At 46.2% G+C, this 24,652-nt stretch overlaps 1 long non-coding RNA gene across 4 annotated transcripts; it reads left to right on the top strand.

The window, feature by feature from the left end:
• Nucleotides 1-138: 138 nt before the first annotated feature.
• On the top strand, nucleotides 139-20,648 carry LOC129199860 (uncharacterized). 4 transcript variants are annotated; one of them, XR_008574762.1, is made up of 6 exons: nucleotides 139-219; nucleotides 1,736-1,825; nucleotides 11,612-11,995; nucleotides 18,333-18,413; nucleotides 19,840-20,109; nucleotides 20,258-20,648. It is a non-coding gene; the product is annotated as an uncharacterized LOC129199860 (long non-coding RNA). The 4 variants fall into 4 exon arrangements; XR_008574765.1 differs by lacking the exon at nucleotides 18,333-18,413 and adding an exon at nucleotides 7,587-7,702 and having other exon boundaries at nucleotides 143-219; XR_008574764.1 differs by lacking the exons at nucleotides 139-219; nucleotides 18,333-18,413 and adding exons at nucleotides 691-884; nucleotides 7,587-7,702.
• Nucleotides 20,649-24,652: the final 4,004 nt, after the last annotated feature.

A 24,652-nucleotide genomic window follows, 5' to 3' on the forward strand; every position in this document is an offset into this window, starting at 1 on the left:
AATCCTTAGGCACATATGGAAGTCCAAGGCAAGTGTGAAAAAAATTTGTTTTGCCACCTCACATCTTCCCCTAATTACAAAAACATTAAACATTGGCAGAGGTGCATTATTGCGGTCTTTCTACTCAATCTCTAGAGCTAGGATTGCTTAATGTCCAGAGTCCAACAGCACAAGCCTCTAGCAAGAGGTTACACACACATGCCGTCTCTTCTTTTAAAGGTAAGTTTTCTGGAGAAGAATTTCTTGCAGAAAATCATTTCAGAGGGCAGCATAGTTGGGGAAGCAATCAGGGAGCCTGCTCACGCTCACTGGAACCGAGGCAGAATGTGCTGCTACATTGCTTAGCGTCCTTGGTTGGTTTAACTGATGGGAAAGAAATGAAATGTTATTTGCTCAACGCTGCCTTACACTGTAGTTGGCATGGTTGTTCAAAGGGTGTTCAGAGTAGCTGCGTGTCCCTCCTGTTCTTTGCAATCAGTAAACAAAGATTTCCCTGGCTGGAATTGGGGCTTTCTGTGTGCTGGTTATTATGGCTGCAGCATGACAAGGTCTCTCCTAGGCAGCTGTTTACAGAGAGCTGCTATCTGAACAGGAGTTTCAGCGACATGCTTACATCTCATTTCTGTAAATACCTCCTAATAGTTATGTCTAAGAGCCTCTGAGGCCTCTGTGAACTCCCGCTGCAGGAGCGATGCTGAACAGCGTGTTCCTGACCATGCCAGTTTCTTCCTCCGCGCGGAGGGCTCAGCTCCGCCTGCAGCACCGTGGGCAGGAGGCAGACTGGTGCGGCATTGTTCCTGGGCTTGGCACCGACACGCTGCATAATGTGATAATCCCTGTGGGTGGAATCTGCTCTGTCCCTGGCCAAAAAGCTGTACTTGGAGGTAAACTTCTGACCTTTGGCTTTTTTTTTCCCCAGAAAATATTTTGGAAAGAAGTAATTACTGTCTTTTCATAAGCCAGTCCTCACTCAGAGTATTTGATTCTCCTGTGTGCTACTGTGGTTTTTGAAAGAAACAGAGAACTCTTCATACGGCCAAGACACTCCAGCACAAACAATTGATGAGGCATGGCACCAAGGCAACTGAGTTCTTTAAAAAAAGATCATTCTGTAAGGCCTGTAACTGTGAAGTCTCAGGTTCAGGACATGGGAAATGGTGCTTTGTGTCTTGCATATTTACTGTGAGAGTAATCTACTACGTAAAAGTTATTTATCAAAGAAACATAATGGGGGGGGGGAAATGATTGCACTTGAGACTTTATTGATCTAGCAATGAATAAAAAGTGGCATTTCTTGAGAAAATTTTTAAGGGCTCTTTGGTTCATAAAGTAAATATGTATCTACAAGCTGAGACATGCAGTGCTTCATCCTTAACTTGTGGGTTGTGTAAGTACTTGAGGATGTGATGTCCTGAAGAAGCATGTATAAAGGAAGAGCTCAGCTAAAGCTGAGAGATAGTCACATCCAATAAATATCACTCTCTTTGTACACAACCACAGTTGCATTAAAACAAACAAAAGTACAGGTAATTTTATTTAACAATGCAACATTTTCAGTTTGCACATTTACAGAGAAAAAAGTGCAAAGACAGAGAAATCTAGGTATTAGCCAGCATCTTAATGAGCTGCTACATGTAGGAGTGAAGAGGATAGCAGACTTGGTTTACTGCCCCCAACATGCTGTCTCCAATTTTTTAACCATCCTTTACTTTGCTTCCTGTGTTGCATGTTATAGTTTTAATATGTCCAATAATTGGACCTGCTACTCCTTGTGGATTCAAGTGAGACTGCACAGACATCTACCAGCATGATTTGCTGCAATCAGGTAATTGATCATTTGCAGACTATATCCTCATTTGCACCCAGTAATTGTGTTGAAAGTTATTTGCAAGTGCAGAAGTCTACGATTTGGGAGTCATGCACTAAATGCACTTAAGAAAATCAAAGAACTTGCTCTAACAGCGGTGTGATTTGCATTTCAGAAAGGGATATCCATGTGGATGTTAGAGGTAGAGGCAGCGTGGGCTGACTTTTAACTCAGTTCCTACTGAAGGTGAAGCCCTAAGTGACGAGGAGCGCGGTGAGAGACGGGAGCCATTTAGCCACGTAGTCTGGTGTCCCCCTCCCTTTTAGACAGCGCTGGCCCCTCTCACCTCTCCTGCTGCAGTCAGTGGGGGTGACTTTGCTGTGCTTCTCCTACCCAGGGCCAAAGCCCATCGGCGACAACATGTCATGAGCTATATTTCCTACGCAAGCGCCCACGCTGCTGTTCAGTATTGTCCCCCCTGCCAGACACCAAAAGTGACTGGGCCATTTGCAGACGATGTTTTTTCCTCACACTCTTTCAAACACCCAAAGTAGCCATGGCATCCACGCTGTGCTGGTACCAGCTGAGCGTACTGACTGAGCTCTGGCTTTGGGCAGCAGGACCCTGCCAGGGGCTGCAGCACTCACTGGGCACCTCCTGGTTGGACTGAGCTCTGCATCAGACCTGACAGTTTGGTGGTAAACATCGCTAATTTTCCTTCTATCTCAGGACCCAGCAGAGCAGAGACATCCAAACCCTTCCTTCTTACAGTCCAAGCTCCCCTACAGACCCCTTCCCTGTGACTTGTAGAGGATCTGACAGGGGAATACTTTAACCATCATTTCTCTATTACTTAGCTCTTGCCAAGTGGGAAATTGCTACCTAATAAATTTACTGGGCATTACATATTTCTAGGTCTTCACACCAGCATGTGAGAGCATGTCCAGATCTGGGGTCCAGAAGTGCAACCCGGGTATCCCATCACATGTGGACTTCCTTCTCTTTCTCTTCCCAACCTACCCCATGGTTTTCACACACTGGAAAACAGGGCATGAGCTTTGGGGACTGAGGCACATCCAGACGACATGCTGCTCTGGGTGATGGTTTCTGCCTTTGCCCCAGCAGGTATTTGCGTGTGTCTGTTCATCTGCACAAGGACATAGCAGAGAGCGGCCAAGCTTACCCCAACTCTTATATATCCAAGGGCTCAATCATACTAAGGAATCTGAAAAATGCCCTTTTAAACACCCTGAACTATTGCTTACACTGCTGATAGTGCCTAGGGGACAGTTGTCCTCTCGTGCTGGTTGGTACAAAGAGCAGCTTAGTGCGGAGGGCACTGAGCAGCTCTGATCTGCTGCCAGTGCATGCAGGACACCAGTCCCTTTTCACTGGTAGCCTAAAGAGGACTTCCTAGAAGCACCCATGTAAATGTCACAGAGAAGCCTCTTTAAACTACTCAGCTGAGGTACAAGTAGTTATCTGACTTGGGATGTGGGAGACGTTCCTGGGTTTGGGGGTCAGATGCTGATGTGATGGCCCCGTGACACCTCAGCTGGTGGCCCAAATGTAGCATCTACTCCAGAGCTGGCCCCGGTGCTGAGCACCTTGGGTATTTGTAACTCCTGGACAGCCACACCACCAGTCAGGAGGAGCAGCCTCAGCAGCCTCCAGCACATGCCCCTGCGAGCTGTGTTCTCCTTCACCAACCTGCCCGTTTTGGCCAGCACCGTCTGGACATCCTCTGCTGGTGTGGTCAGTCCCTCTGCCTTTCCACATGAGCAGGCCTGTGATATTTTTCACTTTTCTTTGATCCCTCTCTCCTCACTGTTCGTGAACCAGCCATGTCATGGGAGTTTGGGGTGAAAGAGTTTTCTCTTCAAGGCTATAATCCTGCTTCTTGGTGTCTACTGTGGATGCTCCTTATCCAGGCTCATGTACTACGTTTCCTGCTTGGTTCTGTTAACACTTTTTGATCCACAGCACATAAGCATCAGAATCAAACATGCTTCAACATGCTCCATCTCCCACGAGATAATACAGGCATTTCCTAGTTTATCAGAAGCGGCTTTTGTGTAAATAAAAACAAAGCCCCAAATCTCTGTGGGTATAAACAGACAATCAGCAAACATGATCCTCCACAAAGACATGTTGTAAATTTTAAATGAATGAAGTGCTAACACAGAAATTGGTAGCATTGTCTTCTTCCAGGCAAAATCATGCCAGGAATTCATGCGGTCTGTGAACTCCAAAGCCACAGCGAGAATAAAGCTGAGCTGGAAATCTGGGCCTCCTCTTTCCAACGCTAACCAACAAGGGGGTTCCAAAAAGTCACTGAGTGACCAGCCCACTAGCAGGAATGTTTACCAGCATGCAAACACATATACTACACAAGACTGTAAGAGGTGCTGTGTTTGAACGTACCTCCTGCTGCTGTGAGACTCACGGACACATTTTGAACCTCAGCTTCTGCACTGCAGCATGGGTGCAAGGATGGTGCCCATCAATTTAGCTTGCCTGGCCTGCATAGAAGCCAGGCAGAGCAAGACCCAGCTCTGCCACAGAGCAAGAATGATGACACGCAGGGGACCCTGGTTCCTCTGTGCTGTTAGCACCATTCTGCGTCCATGAGAAAGACAGAGGATATGATCAAGCATCAAAGGAGGACCAGAAAATCCTTGAACAAATGTGCTGATCTAACTCCATTTCGGCACTGACCATGGAGAAGACATGGACTAGAGCGTGCAGCTCCTCATAGTGCCTGTGCTTTCCCACCAACCAGCTCAGAGTTAGCAAATCAGCAGTATGGGCTGTTGCCCAGGAGGCATAAGTAATTGTAAAATGGATATTTGGCCAAGCTGCATGCTTTTCAGACAATCAGCAAACTGCAGATGTGTTTAAGTAGCTGACACTCCCCAGATATACTGGGGCAGTACGTGGCAAGATTATCCCAGTGCTTTGTGCTCTCCCTCAGTGGGGAAAACATACAATTTTTCAAGTTTTGAACTAAAAATGTGCAGCAAGTCGTGAAAGGGAGGTGTTTAACCATGGGGCAAAAGGGCAAATAAATTGAACAAAATGGTACAAAAAGAAGGTCAAAATCCTCTAAAGCAATGGCATATGAAATCCTCAGCATCCAGAGCATTGCAGAAGAAACAACACTCTGGCTGCTCTGAAACAACCACAAGCTCTGGGTCTGGATCATACTGTCTTCACACCTCCCTGTGCCTGCGAGGGGGTGAAATTGTTTGGCTGCCTGAAAGGCGAGATGAAGAGGAAGACACAAGCGCAACCAGGTTTGTGCAGCTGCAGAGGTCTGGTGAGCACTGCTAGCCATGCCTGAGGATAAGCTTTTTCACAGGGCTGGAGGATGTGTTGGGACTGCAGCTCTGCAGTGCACAGATAATATTGGCTCTTAAGGACATGCAAGAGAAGCACGTATGAGGGAAGAGATGGAAGGTAAAGAGAGCATGACCTGGAGACTATTGGGCAAGACTGGCTATTTTTGCAATACTTTCAAGCAAGTGTCCATCCCTCTTCCATCCAGATAAATGGTGACATGTTCCATGAGCTCCTGGATCATGACTGTGGAGTGCTATGTAGGTCCTTCACCTCCTGAACACATCTTAATGACTCTTCCAGCTCCAGAGGCCATGTCTGGCCATGCTCTCTTCCTACCTTGCTGGCATCCTGTAAAGTCTCCCAAGGCCTGCACAGCTTCTCCTTGGCCCTGTTTTTTTACCAGTGCTGGAAGCAGTGCATTAGCTGCACACCTGAATTGTGGTTTCTGAGAAGCTGAAGGTACTGTATCTTGCAGGTTAGAAATACAACATGGGATTGCTGTGGGGTTTCTTTCTGTAGCTTAAGAGTTACAGTCCCAGACATGTCTGAACTGACATCACCAGAGCTGCACACAGGAAGTACCCAGAAGTGTCTCCTTCAAATTATGGTCATGACCCTGAAGGAAAAGGACCCCACAAGGAAAGGCAGCATGGACTGAGGATCCCATGCGCTGAAGGTACAAGGGAGATGCAGAACTGGGGGTGTCCTATTGTCTGTTACTTTAATATCTCACAAGCACCACTAACTCTAGCCTACCTAACAAAAAGGCAGCTGAGTTACATGTTCACAGCCCTGAAGATGAACCCTGTCGGGTACGCACCGGTCCTGTTGGCTGCTGTTGAAGAATGAACTGACTGCTCACAAATGCAGGACCCTGCCATTTGAGGGACTGGAAAAAGAGTTTTGAAGCACTATTTGTGCTGAAAGGTGCAGTGCTTTTATCAGGGGAAGGCAAGCCACATGTGCAATGTGATCAGGTACTATTCCTGCTCATCCGTGGGAGGATGAGTGGGTACAAGTGAGTGCAGGCAGCCAGCATGCTCTGGTCTGCTCTGCATGCGTGCCTTCCTGCCTGACTGCTGCTCACTTCCCTGCTAGGAGCAAAACCCATGTTAGACCCTGTTTTTTGCCAGCTGTCAAGGTAGGTGGGAAGGGGTCTGCTTGGCCGCTAACTGGTAAATGGTGTAGCAGGCTGCAAGCAGGCGTTATATTTTCCTGGTGCTCGACCCTTGCTCGTGTCCTGGTACCAGTGGACCAGATGATGGGCGGTGCTGGGCTGCAGTGGTGCCTAGAGGTGCAGCCCCTTTGCTGCTGGGGGCTGCGCTGGCCCAGGACACTCTGTCATGGTGCCATCCCCACTGCTGATGGCAGCAGCAGGCCACCTCTCCAGACCACCCTGTGCTTGTGATTTGTCCCAACTTGCTGTCAGGGTCTACATAAGCATCCACAGGCACATAGGCACCAAAGAGAGTCTTACTCCCCCATGCCAGTACAGCCATTTTCAGTCTTCCTGACTGTATCTTCAGGACAAAGCTGTTGACACCTGGTCATCATTGCAAGGCTGGAACTCAGCACTCATGGAGTCCCCTTGCTTGTGTCAAAGATGGGAAGTTGTCTTGGCCCTGCAGTTGAAGATATTGTCATAACCCTGGAGTCAAAACTGTTGTAGGCAGCACTCGCTATCTCTGGAGGTGACCTGGCTGTGGATAGGTGCTGGTGGCACCCTGCTGTGTCCAGTGGTGAGAGGCAGGCTCCTGCAACCAACATCTTGGCGTGCCCCAACGAGGCTAGTCACCCTCTTGCCACTGAACAAATGGCCCAGGTGTGTCCCTTGGGCAAAGCCAGGATGCAGCATGCTGAACTGGGAGCTGCAGTGCCGGTCGGAGTTGCTGGGAAGGAGGGTACGTCTGGCCTGGCACCTGCATGGCAGCAATGGGGTCAGTGCCTGTGCCAGACAATGGCTGAGTCTTCGCAGGATTGTGAAACCTGTGGGTAAAATTTGGGAACTGTGATCCTGGAGGAGTTGAGATCAGGGAAAGGCTTCCTCCGGAGGATGGAGAAGCAGGCAGCAGGTGGGCAAGCAGAGCAGACAGACCCACAGTTAACGCAGTGGGAACCATTTTATATCTAGTTCTGTTCTGGTTTAGATTTAAATCACAATGGACAGGCCGGTGGTTTTTATTTCTGGGTTATCATATGGTGGTGGCATTTTGAGCTAATTTTAGTCTACCTTCTGTTAACTTTTAATTACTTGTCCAAACCTAAGACAGGGAAGGTAAGGCTAACCTAATTCTCTTTACATGCTCAGTCTAGAACAATGATTCAACTGCAGAGAAAAATTATTCTTATCACAGCAGAATGATTTCACCTCTTGTTCCTATTCTCCATGTCATGGCTAAAGACTTGTTTATGTTTCATAATGACTTTTTATTTTCAGGAAGTTCAAGCTTGGCTTCAGAATTGTGCTCAGGGCTGGAACTCAGTATATCAAGTCTCAACTTGGAAACGAATCATCGTTTGTACAAAATTGCAAAGAAATCCAGTTGGCTAGAGGTTAGGAGTTATTTAAAAATATGTTGTGTTTCTGCTCTTTAAAAATATAATCTAAAGGGTGCCTATATATAGTGCATCGTCTCTCCATAATTTAAGAGAATCAATTCACCTATCAATGAAAAGCAGATGCTCTTAAGCTGCTTCACTGTACAGCAACCACAGTTTATATGATAAAGTGGAAAAGACTATCTTATGTTAATGAAATTGCTTCAGGCATTTTTAAACAACCCCCTTTTGCCCCCAAAGCATCCTAGACGTAGCTAAACTCCAAATTGCAGTCATGAGCAGCAAAATGGCTGATGCAGCTGAACTATATAGATATGAATGCTGCTGTAATATTATCTTGATATATAGAGTGAAAGTTTATAGTTCTTTTAATTGTTGCTTCTCCAACTACATCAGCTAAGTATCTCCTAAATAAAATAAAACAAAACTCAGATTGGCTTCTCTTATTACTGGTTCCAGCAGAACTTGTGCTGTTAGGGGTAAGCACATGCCAAAGTGCTTTGCTGGATTAGGCCTTAAACGTCTCTGGATTTAAACTCCTCAGATGAGTGGAGAGGAGGGACTGAAATCGTTCAACACAGACAGAGGCCAAGCATGCTCTAGGAGGTCTACTGGGGCTCTTAGTTTAATGTAGAAATCACTCTAGCTCCACAGAATACAGTTTTGGCTGTTGCAGTAACTTCTCAAGTACAGAATAATTAAAAGTTAAAGAGAAGAAGAGCTATCTCACCGCTGTAGAAATATTCCTTACTGTATTAATCTATAGCTGTTTAGTACCTGAAATCCTGTATGTGGATCACATGCAGCTCAGGCTAGCGGTGATGGCGCTGCCTCCAGCTGATGGCCATGAGACAGCTCGTAAGAAAAGTCACAGTCTCCAATAAGTCTGCAGGGAACGGCTGCCTCATCTGAAGAAGGATGACGCTCCTGGCTGCCGCAGGCAGCTCCCAGGTCTGACATTTCAATGCACAAACCCACCTCTGAGCTAAGGGGCAGCCTGAAGCCCAGGGGTACGTGTGGTTTCCAGGATTTCCCTTTCCTTGGTACTGGGTTATCTTCTGCCATGGGTGGCTCTGCCCCAGCCCAAATGGTGTGGCACCTACTTCAGCACACCCCTTCCCATGGGGCTTGCTGCAGCAGGCACCCACGGGACGATGCCCCCCAGCAAGCATGGGGGAAAGCATGGTGGCACCCCAAGAGGAGGGAGGGCTCGGGGCATTCCTGTTGGAAACCACACCTGGGAGGACAGGGACCTGGCGTGCAGGCAGCATGGTGCTGTGTGATATGGTGTTAGCAGGTGTGTGTAGGTGTTAGTGTTTGTCTGTGTCTTCTTCTTCTTTTGATGCTCTTTTGGGATAGCATTGAAGGAGGGGGAGATGGCATGGGCATGAATGATGTCCTCTCTCTCTCTCTCTAATTCAACAAATACATGTTGACCCAAAGCACAAGGGCTGTGGTGGGAGGAAGCCAAGGCTCTCCTGAACACACCAGTGAGGGAGGACACTTTGCAGGAAGCTTTTGGGGTGAACCTCATCAAGCTGAGGAGGCACCTGGCCACAGTTTCTCTAGCTCTAAGTCCCCTGACTGTTTGGCCACTGAATAGCAGAAAAGCACATTTTCCTTCAGTTGTTTGGTCTGAAAGGGCTTTTTTTATGCCCTCTTTTTCCTTTTATTTTGTAATGTTTGTGTCACCTCAAAACAAAGTCTGAGGACACCTCTGTGTGGAGGGAGAGGGTGACCAGCAGTCAGAAAAGCTTGCTGGGACTGGTATGATGCAAAGCATAATCTTGCTAGTTGCTTAGCTCTGTTTTTTAGATGCCTGACTCTCCCTGGTCATCCCCAGGCATAAAACTTGCAGAAAGATACATTCCTCATATTTTTTAGCATGGTCTGTTCTGTCCTGCTCTCTCCCAGTGCCTGCAGCGTGTGAGATGGTTGCAGAGGCATTGCTGAGAACCCAAAGAGCAGACAGGGGGAAGTCGCTGGGAAGGGCTGGGCACCCCAGGGGAAACCCACTGGACCAACATCTCTCCGAGGGCGTGCAGGGGAAGCTGATGTCTGCTGGATGCCTGCTGCCCTCCTTGCCATGGGCCCCGTGGTAAAGGATATTTCAGCAGCAGGGCTATCGTGCGCTCCGCTGTGTCCTGTGCAGGGACCTCATCAGGTGCGTTGCAGCTGGTTGTCTCCGCAGGGGATCTGTAAGCTGGTGTCATTCAGCGCAAGGGTGAATTTTTGCAGGGAAAAAGGAGGAGCCTGTGTGGGTCTGTATTTGCTTAGCGCTTACAGGCGAGGGGCTGTGTGCTGGACACCTTTGGCAGCCCTACGCTCAGGCGTTGTCTTTTATCCGCTCTGTGTGTTAGGCTGTCTGCTGCAAAAAAACAAATAATAAAACTGTCAGTTTAAGATTCCTGGTATTTATCAGCCTGTCCCCAGTCAGAGTGCTCATGGTTGAGAATATTCCTTGTGAAGACAAAAGTATTTCACTTTATTTACAGAATGAGCCCTGTTCCTGCTCACAGATTTAAGACAGGCATTACAAATGTTGGCCTTCTACCAACTCTGGGCCCCAGGTTTGCAGCCAGGCGAAGCCCAGTGCTTGAAGAAGCATCAGGCAGGTCCTGCCTCAGCTCAGACAAGAATTCAAGGAGCTACTTCTTCCCAGGAGGGCACTTAGTAATGAGGAGGAGTGGAGCCAGGGCTGGCCAAAGGCCCTATGGATCTACTTCACTGGCACACTCCAAGTCATTCTAAGCTGTGCTAAGGGGATTTCACACGCCCTGCAAGAGCTCCTTCCTTCTGTACTATTGTTGCACTCATAAAACAGATGCAGCGGCAAATTTTCTCATCGAACCTATTTTTCTTTCCAGTGAAAGTCGTGTGCATATCATCCAGCAAGAGTCACACGAGGTGGCACTCAGTGGGAGGTGTGCACCCTAATGGGTCTTCTGGGACTATTGAAAGCTCACAGGATTAAGGGGTTTGGGCATTTGTATACTGAACTCCCTCAAGAGCTTTTTCATCTGTGAATGTGCAGTCTCTCCCTCTGTTTTTGAATAATGCTTTGTATAACAGAATATTCTGGATGGGAGCAAATGAATCTTCAGGCAGCTCTAGAGAATGTACTGCAAAACACAATGGGCTGAACCAAATTCGCCTTCTCCTCTAAACCCTCTCATGGCTTTTGATTGTCACTGTGTATTCGCTTACCGTTGCTTCTTTCTTTTGGAAGAAATTTCGTTTGTTAACCAGATTATCTTTGCTGTGAAATGATAAATAACTTCACCCCAATTGCCAATAGTTCACGATGCCTGGAAAATAAATCTGCAAGTCCAAGTTGTGCTAACAATTTGCTGATTTCTTTGGGGAAATACGAACAAAATTAATATGATGCTTATGCAATCACTTACTAAAGCTATGACTAATTTGCATCCTGGTGGTGATAAGAGAAGATAAGAAGATGTGGCATAAATTACACTCCTGTTTTTCTCTCTTCATCTTTCTGGAGCCTGAGGGCGCCTGTTCACAGCTGCAGAGGCGTGTTTCTGAACGGAGCTGCCATCACACCATTGGAGAGGTGCTGAAGCCAGGATAATAGGTCTCACCAGACCCATGCTGGCTTGTGCCTGGCCAGCCCTGCTTCCCCATGCCCCTCTCCCTTGCTAGGAGATTGTTACAAATGGCCAGTAGGAATTTCTCTGGACTTTTTCTGAACCAGCTGCCAGAGAAAACCCAGCCTTTCCTGCTCCCATGCAGAAATCCTGTCCCAGCCTGGCAGGAGTGGCCTGGGCATTCATAAATCATCCAGACTAAACTCTGTCTTCTATATGAAGGCATGCATGATTTTAGGAAATTGGCATTCCTCCTTCCTCAACCTCTGAATTTTGTTTGTTTGTTTTGTTTAAGGTTTCTGCACAAGTGCAGGTCCCCACAGAGCCGGGGCTTGGCTGCTGCAGCAGGAGGACCAGAGACACCAAGCAGGCTGTGATGGCAGCTGGGGAACCGAACTCTCCCAATTTCGCTGCACCATGTGAAAGCAATGTGAAAAATACAACTGCTTTTCAAGATAAGTAGTGAAATGTCCCTGCCTTTTAATGTTATTCTCTTAAGTGGTGCTATTGGATGCTGAAACATGTTAAAATGTGTGGGAGGAGGGTTTGCTTAAAGCTCCTCACTTCTGTTCTCCAGGGCTGCTGTTCACACTCTCTGTTCTGAGCTGTCCTGGTGCACCACCAGCCTGGTTTACTGGATCTCTTTTCCATGCACCCTCTCTGCTCTCCAGAACTGAAGGTGAGCTCACACCGCAGCTCTTCCCTCACTGGGAATATTAATTTGCGTTTTCTTCCTTTTATGTAGCCATTTAATGCCATTGCACATGTTGCCTCCATCTCTATCCAATTTAACTGGCAAGGAAGCCAACAGGTTCAAAAACTTTTGAGGGGTGCGGGATTGACAGACATAAACACTGTTGTTACAGAAGTCTAGTTTCCTTAGGTAGTCAGGCTGAAAACAAAGTTAACATACTATTTCACAGTATTGTCTGTATTCTGAAGGCACGTCTGCACAGGGTGGTATGGTGCCTTGCTGGGTCCTGAGCAAGCTCTGACTGAACCTTCATGTCAATGAGACAGTCTGTATGGAGATAAGTTTGAATATTGGCAGCATTTCTTCTGTTTGGGGCAGCTGTGCTGTTTCTGATTTGGGAGCCAGCTCGTCCCAGTCTTAGTAGACTGAGGAGCTCTGCAGTACATTGCATTGCGCAATGCGGACATACCCAAATAATTAATCTGAATAGCAGAATTCCCTTGAAAGTTGCTCTCCAAGTGTGGATTAGAGGCCAAATTTGAGGTAATTTGAGCAAGAAACTCCTGAGATGCAACCCCTTCTTAAAAAAGTCATATGCCATCCAAATGTTACTGCTGTTACAGTACTTCATTTACTTGTTGCACACATCTGGATATTGCGTTGCGGCTCTGATCCTCTCCAAGCTGTTATCAGGTCATCTACTTGGAGTATGGTGTTTGGTATGGTATGGTGGTTGACACCCAAAGACCCTTAGGGAGGTAATACTAGAAAAAATAATGGGCTTACAGATAGGATCTCTCTGGATTAAGGTGACAAGGTGAAGGAAATTAGGGTTGAAATGCACAGCAGGATATAGTTTATGGACAGCTGGGTGTTGCTGGCAGTTCTGGGGATATGAATTGTAGCATTGGTAACTTTCCACCTGCAAGATGCAAGGGCTTCTTGTTGTGCTTCAGTCCTGACAGCAAAGCTGTTGTTCTCAGAGCCAATATTTCAATGGGCTCTGAAACCTGCACGCATGCTCGATCTGTGCTGAAAGTTGCTATGCCTTAGCAGAGCCAGGAAATAAATTTAGTCTGGGGTCACTTGACACAGCATGTTCTGTTAGATGCTGCCTGCCCCATGCACATATGCAGCTACTTTTCATATCCAGATTGCTCTAAAACCTCCAACCTGCCCAACCCCAATAAGCCCAAATACTGATTTGCCGCAGCAGTGTGTTTGGCAGAAATGAGGAGTCCTTCTGTCAAAGGGTTCCTGAGGCGTGGGCCACAGAAAGAGAGTTGCTTACAGCGTTTGCCAGACTCTCACAACTTTTGCAGTCCACAGCAGGGAAAAAATGCAACCACCTAAGCCTCCACTGACCTTGCACCAGTCTTCAAGTATGTCATGTTATCGCAGCCCAGTTGCTTCACTGCCTCTGTTTGAAGACACTTGACATGTAGCATTTCTTCAGAGACCCCTCGCTGAGGGACACTGACCCAGCAGCGAACTCCCACGGGGCCCATGGGTGCCTGCAGTGTATGCAGGCATGGCGTGGCACTGGCAGAGCTGTACGCTGCCTGTCCTGGAGCAAGATCACCCCGGAGGCTGCCCTTGGTTTGCCTCCCTCCTTCCTTCCCCAAAGCAAGCCTGCCCAGAGCAGCTTGCAGGACTGACTGTTGCCCTCTGTGGACACCTGGATCCTCTCTCGTGCAGAAGTTGGCATGAGCAGCATCAAGGAGAGGTGTGAGCGAGGGATGGGTGTACGCGCATGCAGGTTGCGGGCTGCTGCCTCGCGTGCCCATAATGCCATTTCCCCGGACCCCTCCCTGCCACAGTTCATGTAGTTCCCCGCCACTGGGATGTGATGGCTGGTTTGATGGGAGCCATCAGACTGTGTGGGAAAAGCAGCACTGCTGCCACATCTTTGAAGCATCTGAAAAATGCATTGCTATAAGGTAAGGAGGTTAGTGGTTCCTGATACTTTCCAGAATGTGAAATCTGTGCTTAAAGACTTGAAGTATAACTGACTTAAACCTCTTAATACTGGGAAATTTGAAACTTGCCTTCTGCAATACCACTTTCACAACAACTTTAACTCTTCCCCTATATGAAATGCTTCTCTAGCCTCTGTGAGAGCTCGCGAGACTCCCCCTTCCCCGAGCCTGTGGGGAACAATGTGGGAACGTGCAGGAGTCCTGTGAGGGGCACAGGAAAAAGGGGCAAAAGGCTGAGTTTAAGTCAGATGTGATGAAGCAGGAGCTGGCTCGATCCAGTGTGTCCTTGCTCACTCGTCCCACTCTGACAGAGCATGGGCTCCGTAGACACCCATGGGCAGATGATAAGGACATGGAGGAGCACCTATGCCTCTGAACATCTCTGTTCCTCACCAGGCAAAGAGATGGAGCCATTCCAAGTCACTTCCATTTGTTCCTGGAGCCTCTCAAACGCAGAGCAGCCGTGTTTAATGACAAATATAAATCATTAAGTAATTAAGCATGCAAGCTATAAAAAAACATGTGCAAACAAACCTTTTGCAGTGATGTATATGTAGAGTTTGAGGTTAGAAAGCTAAGACATTGCTGTATTCCTACAAAAACATACCCAGCACTGCACTGGAGATCAAGATAGTCTGCGTGGGGAAATACGCCTCTTTATCCCATGAGCTATTGTTATTGGCCTGAAAAATACTCATTACCATAGTTATATGGAAGGTTGCAACCAGGGCTAAAGTTCAGGCAGCCAAGTCTTAGAAATGCTGGCACATTTTGTGAAGCAGGAATGCCAATTCCATCCCTGTTTATTCCACTGTTTTTGTATTATATCCTAGCAGTCTTTATAACCTGAGAGTTTTGCCAATTCCCTTCACTTTTTTCCTGTGTTTCCTGGGGAGTGCGTATCCTCCCAGGTCTTTGGCAGAGTGTATGAGAGCAGCCTGGCCTGTTGGCTGGAGCCGAGGGCTGGCTGCCGAGGGCTGTAGCAGCAGGCTCCTGCTTGGGGTCTGCTGGAGCATCCTTTCCAGCAGCTTGGGTTTTCATCTACTACTTGTTCTGCTGCTTCCGACGCTTTATCCGCTGTCTCTCCTCAGCTGCTTTGTGCTCTACAAGCTTTATTAAGCAAAGGATGTCTCCAGGTGAATTCATGCACGAAATCTTTCTTCCTGCCCCAGCAGCACCTACAAAATGTGCAGGTGTCTGGGTGTCTCCAGTAAGACATGCTCCTCTGAAGAGAGCGTCTCCACGTTAGCACTGGATCCTGACAGAGCAGGCCTCTCACTTGGCCTTCAGACACCAGGTTTTAAAAGACGGATATTTTTTAATTTACTCTGGGATAAAATAACTGATGCATGTTTCTAGCCCTTGGAGGGGCCTTTCCCAAAAGGGCTATTTGATTTCTTTCTTTTATTAATCTTGTACAATACCGTATTACCTGCTCTGGTGTGTGCATGTGTGACCAGCCCTGAGGAGCCTGGTCAACCAGCTGGAATGTGATTTCCCAAGGTACCAGCAGAGATGAATGCACCCCTGGGGCTGCTCCTACCTCCTCCCCACTTCACCTCCTGCCGCACAGCTAACAAGGTGATGGGATGTTCCTAGTTTGGGTTTGCCACTGGTAGTACTCTTTGATCTGAGCAGTAGGGATAATTAATAAACAGGCTGGCAGAAACCATTGTGATACATACAAGTGTTTCAAAGCTGTGCAAAACCCAGAAAGGTGGGGTTAAGATATACCCAAAATGAAATCGTTATGTTAGACTGGATGGATTTTGTTTGCGCCAAAGTCCTCCCTGTCTCCCACCAGCAAATATTGCCAGATGGTAAGAGGTTGAAAATTTCTCATCATGTTTGTAAAAACTATCACTTCACTGAGTGCATTGATCAGCCTACAAACCTGAAGGCCCAAAGAGCAAAGGTATGTTCACACCAATGAATACAGTCTTCTGCTAGTTACTGAACACCTTGGGCTTGTTTCCCCACATTCAAATGCATTGAGATATTTTGCACTGTCTAACATCTGACTCAGGGCCATTCTATGGATTTACTTTAAGAAAAGTAGATACCAGACTGAAAGAGCATTTTCTATATATTGAACCATAGGGACAGCTCAAGGCAAGGCTGCAAGAGAAAGAGCGTGTAACCCACAACCCACCCATGGGAGCAGTGCTGTTTTGTCATATCTCATTTCCATGGACATAACCCAGGACTGGCTTGCCTGAAGATGTAGTAGCACAACAATATAAAACTGGCTTGAATGAGGAGGTATTTGGGGCTCTGCTTGTCTGGAGATTAAAATGTCATTTGATGCATCACCAGGTTACACAAGCCATTTAATACCATGAAATGTTCCATTGGCTTATGGTATAAATGCCAGCTTCCAGCCCTGAGCCAGGGGTTCAACGACATTGCCTTCAGTTGAATGGTGTTAGCAAGATTAAATTTGACCGCATGCAGGTAAAAACTTAATGAATAAAGTCTGATATCCCACAGGCATGCAGGGTAGGGTGAAAATGTGTGACCAGGTTTTAGGGAGAATGATCATTGTCTTTCTCTCCTTTCATGACTTAGACTGTGGGAGGTAGATTATGCGCTTCCATGGCAGAAGATTGCATGGTCAGACAGGCCTGGGCACCACGAAGGTCTTTGAAATGAAGTGGAAAATGCTGCAGAATCTAGTTAGGTCCAGGAAAAGCAAAAAGGCTGTTTCTGGGGAAGAGAGAGAAGAGCTGCATGTCTATTAGTCCAGCTCTTGTCACAGCTGCTTCTGATGTTCTCACCGTAGCCTCTCTTCTGAAGGAGGAATCCAGGTGAGAAGTACCAGCACACCCACCTGTGGTAAAGGCAGGTCTGCTGAGGGCCAAGAGAGGCCCCTTTTGCTCGAGAGGCACGCTGGGGAAAGGCTCATCCTGGATGACATGTCAAGGAGGAGAGCGCGGGTGCATCCCTTCACCCAGCAATATCCCCCACTAATTAAAGCTTCTATGAGCGTAGGGTAACACAAGAAAGAGATTGTGGTAAAGATTTCAGAAGCCGTAAAAAATGCATTAGAGGACAGGCCTTCACAGTCTGCAGGTCATGTCTGAGCAGCCCTGCTCGCCCAGAACCCACTTGTGCTGCCTACTGCCAAGAAGCCATTATGTGGTGGGTTCCCAGCCCACATGCCTAGGAGGAGCATGCATGACTAAACACAGGTATACATATATATATATATGCATGTGTACAAATTGGCTCTATGCTTGGAGTTCTCTGGTAGCAAGGATTGCTATGTTACAACATAAAAACATCTAAGTAAAAAGTGTTGGAGTTGGCATTCTTGACATTTAAAAAGTGCTGCAATTTTGCTAGACATCACTGGCTGAACTTTAGCCTTGGATACAAACTTCCATACAACGATGGTAATGAGTATTTTATAGGCCAGTAGCTCAGAGGATGAAAGCTGCTTCCATCCCCAGAGAAATGTTCCCAGGCTACAGTGCTGAGTGTGCTAACAAGGATGCTGCTGAATTGCATTCTGTCCTGCTTTTGTAGTTTTTTTATGTATGACTTCATTTTTATTTTATTTTTTCACAGGCACAGGGAAGTTATAAAACATCTTTCCAGCTAGAATTAACAAATGTTTTGGCATTTTTCTCCTGCCTCAGCCTTGACTAAACCTGGGGTATCTCAGGGCAGCGGTGAGCCGGCAGGTCTATTCTCTCACAAAGACGGTGCCAGGCACCAGCTAGATGTGGCCCTCGCAGCACTCTCAGGATGTGCTCCTCCAGCAGGGAGTCTGGGCGCCTTGCTGACCCCAGGGCCCCTGGGCTCCCAGGAGCCTAAGAGGGAAGCAGGGAGCCTGGCCATCTTTACCGTGGAGCCATCAGCCCTGAAGCTTTTGACTGAGAAGCATTGGGCACTTAGAAATCCATCTCAACCCTTGGCACAACATCTTCCATGTCTTTTACGCAAACTGAACATCAGTGAAAGCTTTTTTTTTTTTTTTTTTAACCTGGCCTGCGATGTATTTCTTCTTTGCTATAAATTCTGAATTAAGAACTCTACTTTGCAGAAGCGAAATTATTCCTCAGACCTGGCCCCAGCACACAGAAAAGCTCTTCTCGTGAGGTGCTCTGTGCGGGTTACACACAGCTAGGTTCGCTGCAGGGGCTGCAGTGCAGAAGGGCACTCCTCGCCTTGCTCCTGATGGTCAGATTAAGAGGACAGAGGACTGTTAATATAGCAAAAGGAGCACAGAGAGTCAGCATCTTGAGCATGGGCTTTGGTGGGGCGGGGGGAGGTACTTTTTAGCCAACACTGGCTTTCCTCTATTTTAAGTCTAATGTTAGAAGTTGCTCTTATTTTAGGTGACTGAAAAACAGCTGTTGGTCCAGAAGACAACTGCTGCTTTTTAAGTGCCAACTCTGTCAGATCACAATTAAAGGCAGGTAAAAAAGAGACCGCTCCATCTTGGGTTTTGTTACCTTAAAGTAAACCTTTTTCCCCCCAGTTTGATCAGGGAAAATTTGTACTTTAATGGAAAATTAACTGAGAATTTCTGAACTGCTATCGTCTTGGCCTCGAATGGGCCGTCCACTGTGTTATTATTCTAGAAAGAGGTGGGAACGATGACATTCACATTGTTCAGCAGGGCTCAGAGCAACTGAGCCTACAGTCCTAGGCTGGATCTGTAACCTGGGAAGCAGTGCAGTGACCTGTGGCTGGAAGCTGCTAGCAGCAGAGAAGGGGAGTAGTGATAACTTTGCTGGAGTTAAGCTGTGAAAAATAAGTTGGAAAAGCAAGAATGCTGTAGAGATCTGGAGAGGATCCCGGGGGGGATGAAGTCTAAGTCAGATGGCCCTTCAAATGAAATACAGACGAAAAATGAGGTTATCTGAAAATCTGCGGGAAATAAGAATTGAAACATAAGAGTGCTTGAACTTGCATACAGGCTGGGGAGAAGTATGTGCATGCAATGAATACACTATATTAAATCCAATTTTTCTACCGATGGGCACTTGAACAGAAGTATTCACTGGAAAAAAGGACAGAAGTAAGGCTGTCTGCATTTGCCAATGCAGACAGAATGATTCAGGGCAATGCTCAAATTGAAATAAATTCTCAGAAACATACCACATCAATAATAGCAAGAACATGAGAAAAATGGCTTCATTCTCCTGCTCAAGAGAGAAAGCAGTAAGTCTGCAGTGAGGCTGCTAAACGAGAAATATCTTCTTGATAGCAATCTTATCTGCTCAAATTTCTCCTGCACCTTGCAGCTGTTTTGGCAGAGCTAAGAGATCTCCTGATGCAGCGAGTTCATGGCAAGATTACACCTTTGCAAGCAGTGGCAGGTTCAGACACGTTAATTGCACCGTGGTGCTCAGGGTGATAGAGGAGCCTGGGGCTGGGAGCCCGGGGGGAGCCTGGCCTCTGTGCATGCAGAGCTCCTACTTACCTGGAAATGGATTAGGCACAGACTTGAGAAAGAGATGTCTGCATTCATGTTTGATTATGGGTTCGTATCTGCAAGGGATGTTGCAGAGAAGCTGGATCATCACCTTTAGAAGCAGGTATAAAAAACGCCAGCCCTTGTAGTAAGGCCAGTAGCAACTCACACAGGATTTCCTGTCAAAAAATTAAATCCTGACAGAGTTGAATCCTGTACTTGCCTTCAAATACTTTGTATTTTTTATATTCACTTATTATTATATTTTGTACAATGACATTTACATGTAATGAAACTGGGGATCCTTGTATTTATGCTTTTTTTCCCAATTGGTTGACTTCCTTCTTGCTGTTACAGTTGCTAATTGGAAGGTTTTGTTGCATTGTGAATCATAACAGGCTGCTAGAAAATTTGCTTGCTTTTAGATTTCATCCTGGATTCTCTGGGAGCACTCAGCACAGCTGTGCAACAAGAGAAGTATCTACAGGTCAAGGAACCGTGTTGTCTTCACGAGCTGCCTGCAGCAGCCCGTGTGTGAGCGCAGTTTGGAGAAAGCTGTGGCCTTTGCCTGCACAATAATCTCAGCAGATGTGAGCATCCCAGAACTGATTTTCAACCGGACTAATATTCTGGGTGAGATTCAACATACTTGCTGTTGATAAGAGGTCTCCACTCACTGCCTGTTTTCCTGTTTGGTAAGTCTTAAGTCCTTCTTTTCTAGACCTGGCAACCCGTCCTCAAAATAGTAGCACCATCACAAGTTAAAATAATGATTGCAATTCTTAAAAAAGTATTCTACTAGGAGAAAAATGATCACAAGTATCTTTTTTTTTTTTTTTACAGAGCAACAAATAGCTCCAGCTGTTATTTCTGTTTAGAAGACCTTCTGGCACTATGTCCCTCTCTTTTATCATTCATTGGTTACTTGAGTGTAACATCACTTACAGTACCTTAAATAACACAGAAGTGGAGGAGCAATCCCTATAAGAACTGTTCTTGAGCCAGGACGTTTCTGGAACCGAATCCTCTTCAGCTTTCAGCGGAAAAGACTAGCTGCAAACTTGCTTCTGGAAAACCAAAGTGTGAAAATGGAAGTTTCCCTGTTCTTTAGCTCTTTCACTTCCCTGTCCTTTCCCTGCTCTTTATCATGTTGGTGCTACAGACCCTTTGCAAGCATTCAGCAAGAAATATGTTTCCTGGAACAGTATTTATTCTCAATAAGTTTTTACATCAAGATATCTGTTGAAGTTGTTTTCCTTACTTTACAGTGAGATGAAACTTAGAAAGGTGCTGCTTCTAAGTTTAGTAGTAAAGACCTCCTCATGTGAGTCAACATGTTTGAACAGAGAGAACAGAAAACAAGGAGAGGAAGTGGGGGCTTCTGGTGGTATTTCTAACACTTGACACACCGGATAGTTTAACTGATAGTTTAAATGATTGTATAAGACAAACTGCTTCTGTTAGTGTAATGTGGACCCTTGTCCCTCCCGAGAAGTAGCTGCACAAGGTGGAAAGTAAAATGATCTGCATTGCATGGACAAAGAAATTTGATAACTTGTGCAGATCCAAGTTTCCACGCATTCCATCTCAAAAAAAAAAAAAAAAAAAGACATTTATAACCACCTCCTTCATGACACTCCAGGCACATTATTACAGCTATTAATTCTTTGGCCTAGTAATAAATGCCCCTGGACTTGTGATGAAATGCTTTAATATTCAACTTAACTTGACTCCCACCTTACTATTTGTTTTAAAGGTCTGAACAAAGAAAGCATGGTCACATAGCATTGAAAAGAAATATGGTGCAAAATCTTAATCATTCAACAGTATGAAGGAGTTCATAATGCCAACCTGTGATGTCTGTATTTAATCTTCTGTACAAAACCTGACCTTCCCACTAATCAATTCTTAGGAGGAAATCCTGAGCCCCGTTAAAGTCAGTGGCAAAGCTCACAATGACCTGAACATTTATGTATGATGGAAATAATTGAATCAGAGCAAAGCAGACAGATTTTTCCATGCAAGCATATTTTATGCAATGATTATTTTATTCATTGATTATATGAGACAATGACATTTAAATATTTTCAATCTATTTGGCCCTTGTCAACATAACTATTCAGTGGAAAACCTGTGAGAGAGAGTTCTAGCCTTGAAGGTGGTGATTTTTTTGAAAACTAAATTTAAAACTATCTATGCAACTCCAGTGTACAGACGTTAATTGTGAGCTAATTGCAATGGATACACATACATTATTTTGGCCCTCTTTACTGTTTGCAGATTGCTTGTAAACACATTGTGAAGTCTTTGAATTTCACTCCCGTTCTAAACCAGCCATGAATCCCAACAAGAAATTGTTTTGGGGCTACAAATGGTTTATAAATACTCATGGATCACATGGGTGAGCATGTCCAGGACATTCTTTGACCCAAGTGAAGGATTTGGATTTGTCCAACTTGATACCAAACTTAATTATGTCACGTGCCACGTGATACTTGGACTTTTGACAAACAGAACCTAAACCCGATGGGTGGGTGGTGATGACATAGAAAAGTTGCAGGCAAGTCAACAATTCACTAAGGTGGTTTTAGAGATCTCCTAGAAATTTCTTATGGAAAAGCCTTTGTAAAAAATGGCAAGGAAATGTTTAGGAAGAAAAACTGAGTTGCTGCTCCACCTGTTTATTTATGCTGAAATACATATCCTCACATGCAGAAAGAGCTTATGATAAAAAGGGTATTAAAGCTAGCTGGGAATAGGAAGGAGAAGATTACAGTCACATAAAATGGAGATTGTACCCCCATGGTTTTTACTAATTTTTACTAAAATGTGGTTTATTTGATGCATATTTTTCTCTATAATGGGGTCTAGGATAGCTATCCAAACATTTTGAAGCTGTAGAAGGAAAATATTTCCATGCCGTTCCTTTCAATCCTTTCTCAGTGCTGAAACACTGGTTCTGTGGACGTGTCCTGGCCCCCGCAATGGCACCAGTCCTGTCTGGTCTGTTCCTGTGACCGAAACCCTCTGGTCATCTCTCCACATGCTTGTTACTGTGACCGTATTTGTCATTGTTTACATCTATTTCATGTAGCTGTAAATGAGCCTTTGCTTCAGTTAGGGTACTTAGATACCACGAAATGACAAACAGTGTTCAGGTCTTTCAAACACAGGAAGCCAGGGCACCAGGAGGAGTGTTTATTAGGGTCTAACAGGAAACGACCTCCTTAGAAAAAGAGAGGTTTATTTACAAACACATCAAACAAGAGGGATCCTCAGCCCTGGGGCAGAGGAGGGGTGCCTTTTGTTCCATAAACATCCATTGGAACATCCCATGACAGACTGCTGGCCAGGCTGGGGGTGAGCTGAGCTGGCCAGTGGGTCCCCTTTGGGGTGGCTGTCTCGTGGTGGGCCTGGTGGTGATGCTGCTCCTGTCAGGGCGATGCCAAGGGCTCGCACTTTCGGCTTTCCTTGTGGTAAGGCTACAGGACACCAGTGGAGGGCTTTGCTGGCTGGATCCCAGGCGTTGTGGGGGATGCCTGTTTGCTGTGCTCATGAAAAATATTTGGCGAATATCTGGTCTTGACTCAATTTAAGCAGGCATTTGATGGGAGTGGATATTTCAGAGTGGACATATATGGTTTTGGGATATCTTAAAAAAAGAAAGAGAAGAGGATCAGTCCAGACCTGGTGTTCAACAGCTTTGAACTTTTAAGAAGTCCCAGTCATCTGAGATTTGCTATTCCAGCAAAGCTGTGCTTGCATGGTTGGGACTTTGCTGACTCCTTCTCCAGGAGCATCCAGAGGATGGAGGAGCATAGATGGGTTAGGAACAGACTGACCACTCATCTGATAACTGGTCATCAGAAACTGTAAGATGACCAGAGGATGAGGACATGCCAGGCCTGATGAGTAACATCCAGACTAAACACAGCTAGGACACAGCTGATAAAAGAAAAGTCATAGTATTTCATCCTCTTCTGCCTCCCAGGGGCACAAGGGGAATATACTTTTTTTTTTTTCACTCTGTCCCAGAGCAGAGGGACATCAGGCTTTGGGCCACTTTTGGGTTGTGTGGAGGAGGCTCTCTGTGGCTAGTGCCTTCTGGGGGAAGGCTTGTCTCCTCTACCTCCACTGTCCAGCAAGTCCTGAGGGTGTGCATACTTTTTATGCACAGCTAAACCTGTCTGCTTTTTTTGTTTTGCCTTTTCATCGTGTTTTCCTGCTGTTGTTTCCCCAAGTGTTGACAGCAGCCAGGCCATATCAGGGAGGTGACTCAAGAGAACTGTTGAGCCGGTGAGAGCTCTGGCTGCCACCGACTGCCACAGTCTCCCCTGCCTGCCACTAACATCAGCCTTTGGCTTCCCTGGAAGTGCTGCCAGGGGTCTCCTAACACACTCAAAAATCCCTTTCCACAGTCTCTTCACCTGTGCATCAGTTGGAGTACCTGTTTACTCAACTCTTTGGGGCAATTCCTAAATCTGGGCATTTCTCAACCGGCTGTGGAGCCACAGTTGTTGCTGTAGGAGGCAATGGCTCCTGGCTCAACGTCTCTGCTTGCAAACCTCAACCTCTTCCCGGCTGTTGGCTGCGTAGGGAGTTTTGCCCGCGTAAGGGTTGAATAACAGCTCAACAGTTCAGACCTGCATGTGATATTCATCAGGCTGTGACAGAGCGGGTTTGCAAGTGTTTTGACGATCTTCCAAGAGCCTTTCAGCGTAACACAATCCGGTAATGAATTTCACATAGAGGTACAAAGGATGCAAATAAGCATCCCCACCTACTGGTACAGTCTATATGCGTTAGAGAGACAGATTTCTCAATGTCCACACAATAATAGGACAAAGGTAAAATGCAAGCAGGCAGAAAAGAAATTAAGGCAAGTAAAATTATTCTGTATTCTTCTCATTTAGAGAACAATCAAAATGGCAGTGTTGATCAGTGGTCTGCTGTTTTCATTTCTCACTAATTACTTTTTTAAAATGGAGAAACTGCTTGGAATTATGGTGTGTAGAAAATGGGGACATTTCAAAGCTGCACACCAGGCGAAACGGGATCAAGCTGTGGTGTGACTCCCATTCCCTCTGCGTGCTGTCTGCAGGACTGATTGCCCACTTCCCACCGCCAGACCCTGAAGGAGGATCGGCTGTGCCAGCACCTGCCCAGCGCTCGGGGATGCACAGCACCTGCCAGTGAGGGTCAGTCTCTGTGCTGGGCTGCATCTTAGCCTCCAGGTGC

The sequence above is a fragment of the Grus americana genome, chromosome Z, assembly GCF_028858705.1.
Source record: "Grus americana isolate bGruAme1 chromosome Z, bGruAme1.mat, whole genome shotgun sequence".
Taxonomy (NCBI): Eukaryota; Metazoa; Chordata; class Aves; order Gruiformes; family Gruidae; genus Grus; species Grus americana.